This window comes from Streptopelia decaocto (genome assembly GCF_964273445.1).
Source record: "Streptopelia decaocto genome assembly, chromosome: 15".
NCBI classification, from domain to species: domain Eukaryota; kingdom Metazoa; phylum Chordata; class Aves; order Columbiformes; family Columbidae; genus Streptopelia; species Streptopelia decaocto.
In genome coordinates, this window is record NC_138670.1 from 10,682,365 (window position 1) to 10,696,447 (window position 14,083).

Sequence of the window (14,083 nt, forward strand, 5' to 3'; positions counted from 1 at the left end):
CTCAGATCCCAACCAGCCAGAGCAATGGAGAACGGAGCTATCCATGCACCTTTCCCAGCAGACGGGGGAGAGGGCCTCCTTCATTTCCACCTCCTGTCAAACACGACGCAGAGGTCACCAGGTACCCTCCTTCCAGCCAACAGTGCGTCAGGACACAGCGCTGCACCTGAGGGCAAAGATGCAGCTCCAGCGCCCACCACCTACTACTGCTCCCTGGGACAAAGTGGAGGGGTTGGGGGACTCTGACATCTCCTGAAACCATCCCTGGGTTCCCATCACAGGCTGACAGCAGCCATAGCATCGTTTGTTCTCTCTGTCTCCTGTTAGCCAGCACCTGTGGCTCCTCTGCACTGACCTGTGTCACCCTTGCTTCCCACAAACATCCATCCAGCAGCGACTGCTCATTTGCACACCACGAAGCATGGCCATTAGCCAGCACAATACAGCCTGCACACCTCAGTGAGCTCCGTAGGGACCATCCCTATACATGAAACCTGCTCCCCATGTACCCATATGTCCAAAAGCAGGCCAACAAAAGCCATGGGCTCACCCTCTTGGCATGGCAAGCACTAACAATTTCTGGGCAGTGGTGATAACTTCTGATCACGCTGACATTCACAATGACTAACCCCATAATAAGACCGTGGGCAGGCGGCTGTAAAACACTAATCACCCACTCAACCATTGCTTGTTAGCTGAGCCCAAACCTCCTGCCAGCCCAGTCCCCTGGGACGGGGTCTCACTGTGATGTGGGGGACGGCTCAGCACCGTTGGGAACCAGCCCCCTTGCTCCTCTCATTCATTCCGACCTTGTGCTTTCTTGTTACCGTAAGAGCCCAACTCCATTTCAGGTGATTATTACACACACAGCTTAAGCTGCTGAAGAACACAGTGGTTAGAGGTTTTAAAAGCAACCCTAACAGTGCAGGCACTTATTCCTGCAAAGTCCAAGTCTTCAGAGGAGCTTTTTCTTTAACTACCCATATTTAAAGCTCCTTTCCTTACCACCGTGTTAAGAAGCAGCAAAACTGTGGCCAGCAATGAGCCCTTTGACATGAAAAACTGCCCTTGTTGGAACTGGTAGCAGGACTCTCAGTTCCAGTTGGGAAACCAGGTCCTGCCTGGGGTTACAGCACTTTATGGGTGATTTCAGAGGGTCCTACAGCCCCAGAGCAGCTCTCAGGACTGGCAGATGTGACAGGGACCGTGAACAGGACATGACTGGGCTGAAAGCTGCAGGATCAGGGGCGGCTGGGACTGTGCAGAACAGGGATGGGCAGGAAGGGAGTGCTGAGTTGGTCCCTACCCCAGAAAGGATAAAAACCTCACCCAGCCATCTCTGCAAACTACCTTGCAGCTTGGGAGCGCCCTGCTCTCTGTTCATCTGCTAGACCCTGACATCCAACCCCATCTCCCCACCAACCCATCTGCATCCACAGCTCTTGCTCTTCAGCCGTACACATGGTCCAGGAGGCAGAACAAAAACCAGCACCCTTGGCTCCAGGTCCTCAGCCCCTGCTTCCAAGTGGCTGGGTGACCCTTCCTCACTGCACCTCACCTGCTGAAGGGCCTGGCGGGGTTATCGAGCTGTACTACTCAGCTCCAGAAGGCTTGGGCTGCTCCCTCCTGCATTTTCGCTTTATGGAAATGCATAATAATATCTCAGTGCAAGCCAAGGAAATTGCATGCCTTTATCTTGCCAGTGCATTCCCCAGGCTAACCGGGGAGAAGAACACAAGCAACAGCCAGAACACAATTCTCCTGCAGGCAGCAGAGTTCAGCAGCAAAGAAGTCAGCAGCCCCCTCGCCCCTCAGCTTTCCATTTCATTTGCATTTCATTTTCTGGAGCTGCCCGGCTCAGCGCCTGAACATAAGCCCTGCAAAGGGCAGGAGATGCTCCAGGGCCAGATTCTTGCTCCACAGGTCAACTATGGTGAGAGACAGCATGTTCCCTGCAGCTCCTGCTCACCGCATCACAGGGCATCGCCAAATGCATGAGGAAGAGGTCAGGCTTAAGAAACAAAACCAGAAGCCCCTCCAACAGCATCCTGGCATGCTCAGCCTAGGAAGAAGCAGGTCACACTTCTCCATGGATACCTGGACCAGAGCAATAAATCTCTCCTCTCTCATTCAATAGGAACATCACAGCAGGCAGGCAGTGGTCCAAACTCCCTGTTTTTAGAAGCAGGCAGTGGTCCAAACTCCCTGTTTTTAGGCACCTGAGAAGCCAGAACTCCCCACCACGAGCTCCCAGAAATTAGCTTTACTCTCCAAACAGCACGGAGCTCACTGCAGCATCAGAAGTTCTTCCTGCAAGATCCTCAATAACAAACGGCCCAGCAGCATGCCAGATGGCTAATAAATCCCGACTTCACACACCACCCGCTCCTGGGAGCGCTGAACACTTCCCATGCCTGCAAACAGGCATTATAGATCAAGCTCAGCTGGAGATGATGGCTGATGGCTAAATCCATTGTGTAGAACAATTGCTTCATTAGCCCGCTGAGCTGGCTACACCGTCAGGGAGACAGGGCCTGCCAGAAGATAAGACAGGGCTATTTTGCAATAATTTGTCTAAGTCTGCATGAAACGTCAGGGTTACAGCAGCTTCTCTAGAGCCAAACCAAGCCAAGGAGCTCACCACAGCTCCTGCATTCCCAGCCCTTTGCTGGGGGAAGGGCAGCAGCTCTATTTTGCCCTTTTCAAGCGATCCTTGGGACGCATGACAAGACAAAGCCAGCAGTTTGACTCTGGATGAGGTACTTCGATCAATCTCCAGCTTCTTTCCCCAGAGAACCATGTGGGAGATTGCCCTAAAGATGGTGCCGCTCTAGATGGCTAGAAGCAATCCAGTAGTGCTGTAGCCAGAAAACAGGAGAGCTTCCCCAACCCCAAAACAGAGGTGGCTGCTCCCTCCCACTGCACAACCCAGCCCTGGCAGCCCCAGGTTCTCAGAAACACAGATAAGATGGAATGTGGGACTGAGGCTGTTGAAATGGCCCCGTCTCTGCCTGGACAGTCTCTGAGCACAGGGCTGGAGGGCAGCTCTGCCCCACAGCTCTGCCCCACAGCTCTGCCCCACAGCCCACCTCATCCAGGAGAAGCTGATGTCTCACAGGTAAACAGCACAGCGTGCTCCAAAGGAATTCATCACAGGGCTTCACATCTCAGCAAAGCTTCAATACAGCATCTCCGAGCAATAGCCTATGCCAGAAAGAGAACAAAAAAATAGCCTGGAGCCATCACGCTGCAAAGATGCCACCTCTGGTGCTGGAAGCTTGAAGGACAGGCAGGTGGTACCTCGTTTTCTCACGGCACCATTGATTTCCTGCAGATCTGCCTCCAGATCCACACAGCAGCAGCTCATCCAGCCTTGCAGCAGCACCGGTGCAGGATGGGGACACCTGTGTCACCCTGGGGGCAAACAAACAAAGAGAAGAGCAGAGACAGCAAAAGGCATCGCAGGACGGTTGGGTTAATGCAGCCCTGGGGAGGGGACAGGCATTCCTGCTCCGTGGTCCAGGACAAGGATGGCTTTGAGCAAAAACTAACGTGTCTGGGTCAGTCAGCTCCTCCATGGGCTCCTCGTATCCCCCGAGCCAGCCCTGCCTGCCTGGCAGCCACGTTCACCAGCTTCGAGTCTCTCAAATCCTGGGCTGGGAAGCAAACTACAGCAATTATCAGCACTTGCTGCTGTGAATGGGAACACTCTGTAAATAAATTACATCTCAGAAATTAATAAGTGTTGCCTAATTGAGGTTTATCATGCTAAATTCCTAAAAATTCTCACAAATGAACAGAAAAAGAAGGAGGAAAGACATTTTTTTGGCTGAAGAGCCCTAATCCAGGCCTAGCAGTAGGCAGGACACCTGAGGAGATACCTCTGCCTGTTACCAGGTTGTCCTGCTCCAACACCAGGATTTGCATATCCCGGGGCCAGACTAATTTCTCCTGCCAGCAGAGCAGCAGTATTGCAAATGGCTTTTAAATAACGAGCTTGCGCTTGAGTGCTTCTAAGCCAATGCACAACATGCATCAGGGATGGGAAATAAAATAAAATAGAATCAGATAGCATTAGTCAAGCCTGGGCCTTAGCACATGAGCCAGAGAAAACTTTGGCATTCAGCACTTGCAGAGGATGAAGCTCAGTGTCCCTGTCACCCTCCAGCATTTTGGTGTGTCCCACCATGGGAGACAAGCAGGGATGGAGGTGCTTTGGTCACCTGGGAGCTATTGGAGCCTGTGCTGTGTGGGGAAATCATTTTGCAGCCAAACTCCCACGGCATCCCAGATTCCCAGCAGGCGCCTCCCCGGCCGCCGCGCTGGCAGCTCCTCCTGCCAAGTCTGGGCTCCATCCAGCCCCCGAGCAATCTGTCCCCATTGAGGGACAAACGTATTGTTCCTTGCCTGGAACAAGCGTAGAGTCCTCCCCAATGAGAAGCAAGTCTGAACGCATACTTCCATGTGATGTTTTTATCTCCTTCAGATTACTCCCTTCTGCCTCCCAGACACCCCAGGGCTTCCAAGGGACTCCATCGCCCAGCCTGTTACTGGGAGATCAGGAGACAGGTAACTGGGACAAAAGCATTTTCCACATCTCCAGCTTGCTGGGGCTGTTGTCCCCTGTCCTCACCTGGTGTCGCTGGGTGCAGGCTGGGGGACAGGTGTCCCAGTTTGCTGTTGGTGGCATTGCTGTGGAGTTGGTGTCCTCCTCCTTGCTCCCCACACAAGTACCTTGAAGGTTAAAGCAGTAATTCCCTCTGCCCACACTGTTAGCACATCCAGGTGAGCAGGCAGACGCAGCCCCTGACACAGAGCACTCGTTTGACTCTCCACTAACTCCTGGGGGGCTGATGTGTAGAAACCTCTAATGAATTTGACATAACTCTTCATACAGAGCAGCTCTACTATTTGATGCGAAGTTTAATTTGATTTCTCACTTGAATAGCTGAGACATCCTCGATACACTTCCTTCAGCTCCTTCCAGACAAATCTGCTGCATGTAATCAGCACCAGGACTCACCCACGTCTCCCCTTCGCTCTGCTCTAACACCCACCTGCACCTCCCAGGGCTGCAAAGCAACCCCGGCTTCAATCTTTGGAAAAGGCTTTCAGGTCATTCACCCTCCTAAAGGCGGAGGAAAGCTGAGATTAAACAGCGGCAGCGATCGCCCCATGGTGATGAAGGAAGCAGAGGCCAAGGCAAGAGCTGCAGCCAACGCTCCCAGCTCAGGTCAGCAGCAGCAATCTCTGCAGGAGAGCAGCAGCAATCCGTTCTGCCTCAAGCTGCTCTATTCCTCCACAGAAGCAGCTGCGTTTCAGCCTACATCAGCGATACAGCACCTGAAGAACAGCAGAGTACAATGCTTTGAAAACAGGGAGTGAACATTGCGATTGCTAGGAAAAGATGGGAAGCACAGGTGGGAACGCGATGTGGAAGGTGTTCATGTTTTTCTGACATCTGTGGCCAGGACATACTGCAACTTCAGGAAAAACAAACGAAAAACAAGTCCACAAAGCCTGGGGACCACAGAGCAGCTGAGCCAGGTTCACTGTCGAGGCAGGAGGAAGACCCAGAGCTTCCCCCACAGCCCCTGTAGCACAGCCAGACACAGGCAAAGGTCTCGCCTGGGACCTGGGAGCCCCCATGGGCTCTGCCTGTTTCAAAACCCACCCGTGAGACACACGAACAACATTGGCTTGACTGAATCTGTTCCCTTCCCAAAGCTCTGAAGCACAAGAGCTGATTTAAAAGTCTGAAAGCAAACGGTCGGGGAGCGAGAGATGGATTTTCAGGCATTAAAGTCCCAGACCAAGGAGCAAACAGACACCTTTGATTGAGAAATCAATGCCTGGGTTTTACAGTGTTTCACACCAAGCAGCAGCAGAGCCCTGTGTGCGCCTTGTCCCTGCAGGGCAAGGAAGGAGAAACCGGCAAAAAAGCAGAGAAACGAGACACTCTGACGCTTCCCATATCTTAGCAAAGCCAGAAATGGCTTTGGGGACCTGGAGTCCATAGGGCACGATGTTTTCAAACAAAATCCCTCAGATAATAGGCAGGAAAAGGGTGCACCCCATGGGGTACCACACCACATCAGAAGGGGCTGCCAGGGATGCGCATCCCTTCCCATCAGCTGCAGTGAGGGTGGGCACCCGCTGGCAGGTGAAAAAAGCTTAGCCTAGAAAGGGAGAAAAACAAAACACAACCAAACATAATTCAAAGGCTGGGACTAATGAAGAAGGAAGGAGCAAATCACTTAGGGAAGAGGAGGAAAAGCCCTGCACCAGACACGGGTGTTCCAAGCAAGAGACACGCTGACAAATTAAAACAGACCACGAGGACCCCTGATATTTTGTAAAGCCCTTGCTTTTTCTCAGCTTTCTTCTTCTCCTTTGTATGTTGAAAATTCATCTTCAAAAGCAATCACAATGCTCCCAGAGGGAAAAATACCCAAGCACAAGGCAGCCTTCCCTTTAGGCAATGTGAATCTGTATTACCCAAGTAAAAAAAGGCTTTCATCTCAAAAATAATTCATTTCCAGAGCACTTGACCCAAAAGGAAACCTCCTTTATGTCTATAAAAGTCACTTTCTCTACCAAAACTCCGTGGCCTCAGAAGGGAGATGTCAGGAGCTTTCTGTGCTCACTGATGCATGGGGCGCTGCTGTAAAGCGGGTACAACAGCGTTTTGTCTGCTGCAGACCTGCCATCCCTGGTCCTTCTACAGCAGCACCAGGTGAGATGCTCAGAGGCGATTTCTGAGTCTTCCCAGGGGGTTGCAGGCTGTGTCAGGCTGGGCTGATTTCTGTGTGCCTTTGGCAGCATTTTGTGTGGTTTGAAGCTCTCCATTTCCTTCAGCTGACAATCCCCACATTCCCCCCTTTCTGTACACCCCAAGGCCTTGAAAAATCTTTCAGGAAAATAACTTCCAAAGCTCTGGGAGATGAAAAGGTCCTACTAGACTAAATTTTAGGAGAGCGTGGGATGTACGGAGAAGAAAGCTTAAGCTAGACAAACTGTAGTGGAAAAATGGATCTATTAAAGCAGTGGGTGCTATCGGGGAAGCGAGCAATTCCCTGCAAGCCATCATAGCCAGATGCATTTCTGCTAGAGCAGATCTGTCTTGACTTCTCTGCAGCTTTCGCCGCTACCTGCCTGGCTCTGGCAGCCCGACAGCTCTGATTATGCCATTCACTTTATTGACCTATTAGCTGCCACCTGCTTGGGACGCAGCCACCGCAGATTTGCCATTGTTTAAGCAGCGGCAGCAAACGTAAAACCCTAAATAAATTTTCAGAGGCTGCAGAGCAGTATAATTAATCACAGGGTCTTTCACGAGGCTGTGGCAGGAGCGGGGAGGCAGGTGGGGACATCAGGGGGGACACAGGAGCGGAGTATTCAGAGGCTGGAGATGCAGTCGAGGTTGAACTCCATCTCGCTGACCTGAAACACAACGGTGCTTTGTTTGGGCACGTCCTTGGTCAGCAAACAAGCAGCACTCACAGCCAGTGTTTGCAGAGGTGTAAGCAGACCAGAGTGCTCCTGGTCTGCTCCCCGCAATGCTGAACTGGCATCTTCCTCTTTCCCACATTTCAACCAAACCTGGCCCAGAGCCACGAACCCAGAGCGAGAGCAGAAAAGAGACGTCAAAGGAAGAGACAGAAGGAAAAAAAAAAGCTTTAAACGCCTTGAACTGGTTCCTTCCAGCTCCTCTCTTGGCAAATCCATCCGGGAGAAAGAAGCAGCTCTGCGGATGTCCATCATCTCAGTGCACCCGCTCGGGATGCTGGTTCCTGCTGCCACCCAGCAGCTGAATTCCTGCACAAAGGCACGCCAAGGAGCCTGCTGACTGCTTAGGATAAAAACAGGCCCCATATTGTACTGAGTTTAGGACACAGCACATGTCTATGCCAGCGTGCTTGTTGCCTGCAGCAAGGCTCTCCTCCCTGACAGCCTGGCCCCAGGTTCTTCAGCAGAAGCAAAAGGAATAGCTCAGATCTGGGAGAAACCTCATACCATGACCACTTCAGAGAGTCATTGGGGGACTCTTGGGGACAAGTTGGGCTTACCAGGATACCAGGAACGGCAAGTTAGGAGCCAGCAGGACTTCTCCAGAGGAAGCTGACTGGTGTCTTGGCTGAGCCCTCTGCTCCTCCTGTCATGTCCTCCCTGACATGGGGACAGCCGTCGATGTGAAGGTGACCTCCTGCTTCAGAGAGACACTGCCCTCACCTGCAGAGACAAGAACTAAGTTCATGTTTCCTGCCCTTGAACAGGAGCCAAGCGAGACTAAAACACAAGTCCCAAAGGCTGCGGCGGAGCTGAAGTGCCAGCTCACCCGAGACGTGCCTCTTCTTCCTCCCTGCTCTCCCCCATCACCAGCATCCCTCCTGCTCCGACCGGCTGCTGCCTCTGAGCAACACTGAAGCACTGCAGAGCAGAAGCTCTACTCAGAAAATAAAATAAGAATATATTTTAGTCTTTGAGACATGCTTTTAATATTTCATCTTTCTTTTCCTGACAGAAGAAAGTAAATTCCTCCTGCCAACTGGGCTGCAATCCAAGCACCACATCTCCAGCTTAGCCAGCCCCTGGGGCTGATGGCAACTGCAAGGCCCATGTCCCCTCTGCACAGCCCTTCTGCTCCTTATCCCTCAGCAGTGGCCTCAGAACGAGCAGCAGGTGGGGACAAGGCACCGAGGGGCTGGGCGGGCTGCTGAGGAACACCCACATTCAAAACAGACCCACCACACTGCAGAGGAGCCCTGCACTGGGTCCACCTCGATGGACCCACTCTTGGGGAAGAACTTCTCTGGGGAGGTGACAGGTCAGCAGCCACCACGTCACACTGAGCAGCATCTGTCAATCTCTGCCATCGAGCTCTGTCTCAAAGCCAGCCGCCAACCCACTCGTACACAAACTATCCATCAAGCATCGTCTCTGTCAAGCCAGTTTTTATTTTAAATTTAATGCCTCTAAAGTATTTTGGCTTTAAATTATTCCACAGACTCGCTGGGTTCAGCAGCGCTTCCCCGTCTAGACAGAACAATCTTGTTGTCAGCGAAACAGATTCGCCCTGACATCCCCGTGGCGCACAGTGATGCGGTTGCTATTTTGGAGAAAGGAAAAAGAGCTAAAAAGCTCTTTCTCTTGCAGTTTTGAAACGTGATTCCTGTCCATTCAACTTCAAACAAACACCGCATAAATAATCCTGTTGTGTTTGATTCCATCGCACTCTCTGTTAGGAAGCTGTTTGGATGGAGAAGGGGGAATAGCTCAGCATCCATGGGACCCCAGTGCCGGCTGCTCTCCTGGAAGGGAGGGATTCCCTCCTCTCCTGCTCTGGCTTTTAAACTCACCTGGCTTTTAAACCCGCTGGCAGACCAAGGACTGGAGCATGGTGACCTCCTGGTGCCCCTCGGTGACATCGAGGTCCCTGTGCCCAAGCACAGACCTGACTGATCCTCCGTGGCCACGGGATGAGCCTTGGATGAGTGGCAGGGAGATGCAGGAGAGACATCAGTATCTTGAGAGAGACATCAAACCAAGGCAAAATACATCTGGCATAGCAGCTTTGCCCTCAGGTCTCTGCCAGCGTGCAAGAGACTACAAACAGCTCCTTTATAATTAAACAAGCGCTTCTCCTCTGAAAAACCTGCACAAAGGTAAAGCAGAGAGAGCGCTTGGCAGCGCTTCGTGTCTCCTCAGCCCTGCGGTACTCAGAGAGGGAAACCAGCCTGATCAAACAAAAAAACATCGTTCCCCTTTTGCTCTGTCAGTGACAGATCCTTGATGTCTGCAGTCAGAAGTGACAAATACCAGTTGGGGAGCTTTTCATCTCCTCTCCCGATAACGCGGCCACCTGCCTGTCCAACCTGCAGCACGGCAGCAGGGAGGTGATGTCTGCTCGTGTGCGGCATCCCCAGCACAGGCATCGCCCCGAGGAACGCACGGCCCCCCAAAACCAAACCCGCACGCTGTCGCACAGGAACAGCGGGGCCAGCACAGCACACTGAAGGTCAAGAGCTCAGCCCTGAGGGTGCCTGTGGGAGCTGGGGATGGAGAGGAGTCTGAGTGCCCCAACAGGCACATCCACCTTCTTTACTCAATAGTTTTATTTTACCAGCTCATTAATTCAGCGAGAAGGTTTTGCCCCAGGTCTGGGGGACCAGCAATCGCTCCTTTGATCAAACCTGTACCTTGAGCATCTGCTCTCCTTTGATGGAGAACTGAGACAGGTTTCTGGGAAGGCACCTTCTCTCCTCAACCTCTCAACCTGCACAAGCACAAGCCCTGTTGATGCCCAATAAATGAATTTAAAAAATGAAAGGAAATAATTATATAAATAGAAGCTGCACAGTAAATGGAGTTACAGCACCAGCAGTGGTTACTGTCCTCCTGGGATGGAGAGCGCTAATGCACGGGCTGAAGTGGGGATGGGGGAGCCAAATGCTGAAAAATGATGCTGCAACGCCTCATTATCACATCCTTAATAGCCCTGAAACTGCCAGGAGGGGCTCTGTCGCTCCTCCTCCCCCTGGGTCGCAGGGAGCCCTTCCCGTCTGTCTCACCAGAGCTCCTGGCCAGCCAAGCAGACAGGGCACCTCCACAGTGGAGCCAGCGTCCCTGCGAGGGACCGCAGAGGAGCCACCGCGCTGGCCCGGCTCATCTGCTCCACATCAAGTGACTCCAGGAGGGGACATTGGCATGAGGAATCCAGATTTCACTCCTACACCCTGCTACCGGCTCCCCCAATGAGAGGCAGGCTGTGCCTCAGTTTCCCCACCTATATGAAAGAGGCGTAATGTCTCCCACCCACCTCAGTAAAGATCTTTTACTTTTCATTTGTGCACTCACAGAGCTTCCCTTGTGCATTTCGGGGACTTTTCAGTCAGTTCAGAGGTGCTGACAGCAACCCGGGCTCAACAGCGCAGCTCTGCTCAGGTGTATTGCCAAACAATAAGTCAGTGCACCATCCTGGATGTCCCGATGATCTCTGCAGTGGGAGAGGGGACTGGACACCCCCCCCGGCCAGGTCTCCTCCAACAGACACACAACAGCTCAGTTCTCCATAGATGAAGATACTCAAGGTACAGGTTCAATCAAAGGAGCAGTAGCTGGTTCCCCAGACCTGGGGCAAAACCTTCTCACTGAATTAATGAGCAGGTAAAATACTATTATTGAGTAGTGAAGGAGGCACGGGGACATTTAGCTACCAGGGAGCTGGTGCTTCCACTTTTCATGACGCCTGCACTGAAATGACTTGATGACTCCCATGAAACTCCAAACCAAGAAGCTTTCCAGAACTACCGAGCTGCCTTTTTAAGAGGCAGGGGACGTGCGCACCTAATCCAGTCTTAAAACTAATGATTTAATTTACCTTAGGAGAAGCAAGCCAGCATAAATTAACATCTCCCAGTAGTATAACAGGAGCATGTTTTATCTGGAGATTATGTTGATTAAATCATCAAGTCTCTTTCTACCTCAGTATGATGGGGAAAGAAAAACAACAACAAAACCCAACAAATTCTAAAAATATAGATACAGACTTCTAAACCACAGGAGGGAATGGGACATTCACCTCTGCTCCAGCTGGTGTGCTGCTAAGAGGAAAAATGAAGCCACATGTTCAGAATGGAAGAGATGCCAGGAGACGGAGGCTGGAGGAGCTCAGCACAGGAGTCACACTTACGGGGTTTCACTCTGCAAATGGAACTGAAGAAATTAGATCTGACTTCTCAAGGCTATAAATTTGCTTGCAGGATACGAGCCACCGAGGCCATTAGTCACACCAGCTGCAAATTCAAAGTGGTTTAGATCCACCATGCAGTGAGACGATGCCTTTGCAGAGGGGGAAACACACAAGCCCATTTAAAACACCTCATTTCTCCTTGTTCCTACCTCTTCTGCCCTACACTGAAAGGAAGGAATAAACCACCCACCCTGATGAATCAACAAGACCTACCTTGACTTTTCCCAGCAGAGTTCTCACCTGCCGAGGGTGGTTTTTCAGACAGAGCCTGTTCCTGCGAGTCTCAGCTGCACAGGCTCTCCTGCAGCTTTCTGCCAGGTAATCATCACGCTCGGGCACTCCACATTTAATGGCTTTGTCTGCTGGGATTGCTGTGGAGAGCCCCGGAGCCCTTGGGCAGGGCACTTCACAACATGCCACCTTGTATTGAACACCAATTCAAAACCACAGCGGTTCAAAAGCTTCCCTGGAGAATGACAAAGGATCTTTGTTAAGTTTGTGGCAGAAGAGGTCCAAGGAAAAAAAAAAAATATATATCTATATATCCCTGCAACAACACAAAGCTCCCTCTGAAAAAGCAAACTCTGAAGACTGTACTGACCCTGACACCAACAACAGGTCTCCAGCAAAGCAATCTGTATTTACAAGGCCAAACCTCAAGCCGAGCAACATCGACTCACCCTCCTATCCTGCTGTTACACAACTTGGCGTCGGTGTTTATGAAATAACCACCTTCCTTCACAAAATCCACTTAACAGAGGTAGTTTTTAGTTGCTTATTGGAAAGTCAGGGTGAACAGCAAACTTCTGCCGGCAGTGCTGAGCGGGGGCTGCAGCAAACACCGGCCCTGCCTCAGTTTCCCCATAAATGGAATCATTACTCTATCATGGTAAAAGTCTGGGAGCCTTCAGAAGAGAAACAGCATTATCTGGAAAATTATTTTAATACCAAAATGAAGTTATCAAGAGGAACTCCATGCCCATGCCCTTTCTGCTCACGCAGAAAACACATCTGCGTTCAAATACGCTGCACCTGCAAGGAAAATAAGGTACATGTGGTGTACAGGAACCAGTTTGGGGCTCTGCAAGGAGGCATTTTCCCAGCGAGAGTTTTTCTCAGAGAAGAGGGACAGTGTGTGCTGACCAGCAGCCTTAACAACAATAATTTCCGCGGTCCTGTAACCCTGCGGGATGATTCACAAAGCAGAGGACACTTGTGCTTCTTCCCTTGAACACCTTTCAAATTAAAACTCAGACCCGAGTCCATTCTCACCTAGGAGCAAGCCACCTAGACTTACCACATAAAACTGACTTCCCTAAAATGATTCAGGCGGAAGAATGTGATTTTGGAATGATTTTTCACAGCCTTCTGATGTCATTTCACAGTAGGAATAACCTGTTCTGACCCTCTCCCTCTGCAAGTGTCTCTGCCTTCCCAGCTGTGAGCAGCATCTCCCTTCTGGGCTTTGTAGCTCTTCGGATCCATTAACAGGGCCCCCAAATGCTGAGGACTTCATTACTTCTAAACGAAACATCCTCACACGCTAATGCCACTTATCTTCTGAGAGACCCTTGTTCCAGACAAGCCTGACATTTTGACAGCACCTTCACATTCATTTTCCCCAAGCAAATACACCATTACACCAAGTTTTATTTTTAGGATGGCTAGAAAAACCTTTCCCTCTAGGTAAAAACTAGACAAACGTCTATACGCTGCGTGGAATTGCATGTCAAGCCACTGAATAAGACCAACTTATCTGCCAGGAACAAGCCTGACAAATCCTTGGTACAGATGCCTTTTCTCCCCTCACTTTAAATTGTACACAGACTCCTCAAACTCTAGAGGAAGGGAGAGGTTTCCACCCATCGATCGTCCCCATCCTGCCAGCATCACGTCTGCTCAGGCTCTGCCCTCCCTGCTGCCTTTGGAAAGGAGGATTTTGAGAATGTGTAGAGAGAAAAGCCTTACAAAAAGACACAGGGGTTGCTTTACTTCTACCCTCAGAGCCAGGGAGCGAGTTCCACCTTGGAAGGACAGATGCTCCTTTTCCAGGGGGCTCAGGTCCTCTTTGAGCATCCTTACAGACACCATCCTTCCATACTCAACCTCCCGTATGAGCAAATGATTAATTATCCCCAGTGAGTCACCATCTGTCAGCTGATCACGGACAGATCTGATTAACAGCCCAGTTCTCCACCTACTGCAAAGGAAACCACGCTCCCTTCCAATGGTTTATGCTCACACATTTGTACTGCAGGTTTGCAACCAGCTTCTCACAGTCAACTACCAAACATAGCTGATTAGCAGCTACTCGTTACCCCGAAATCAGAG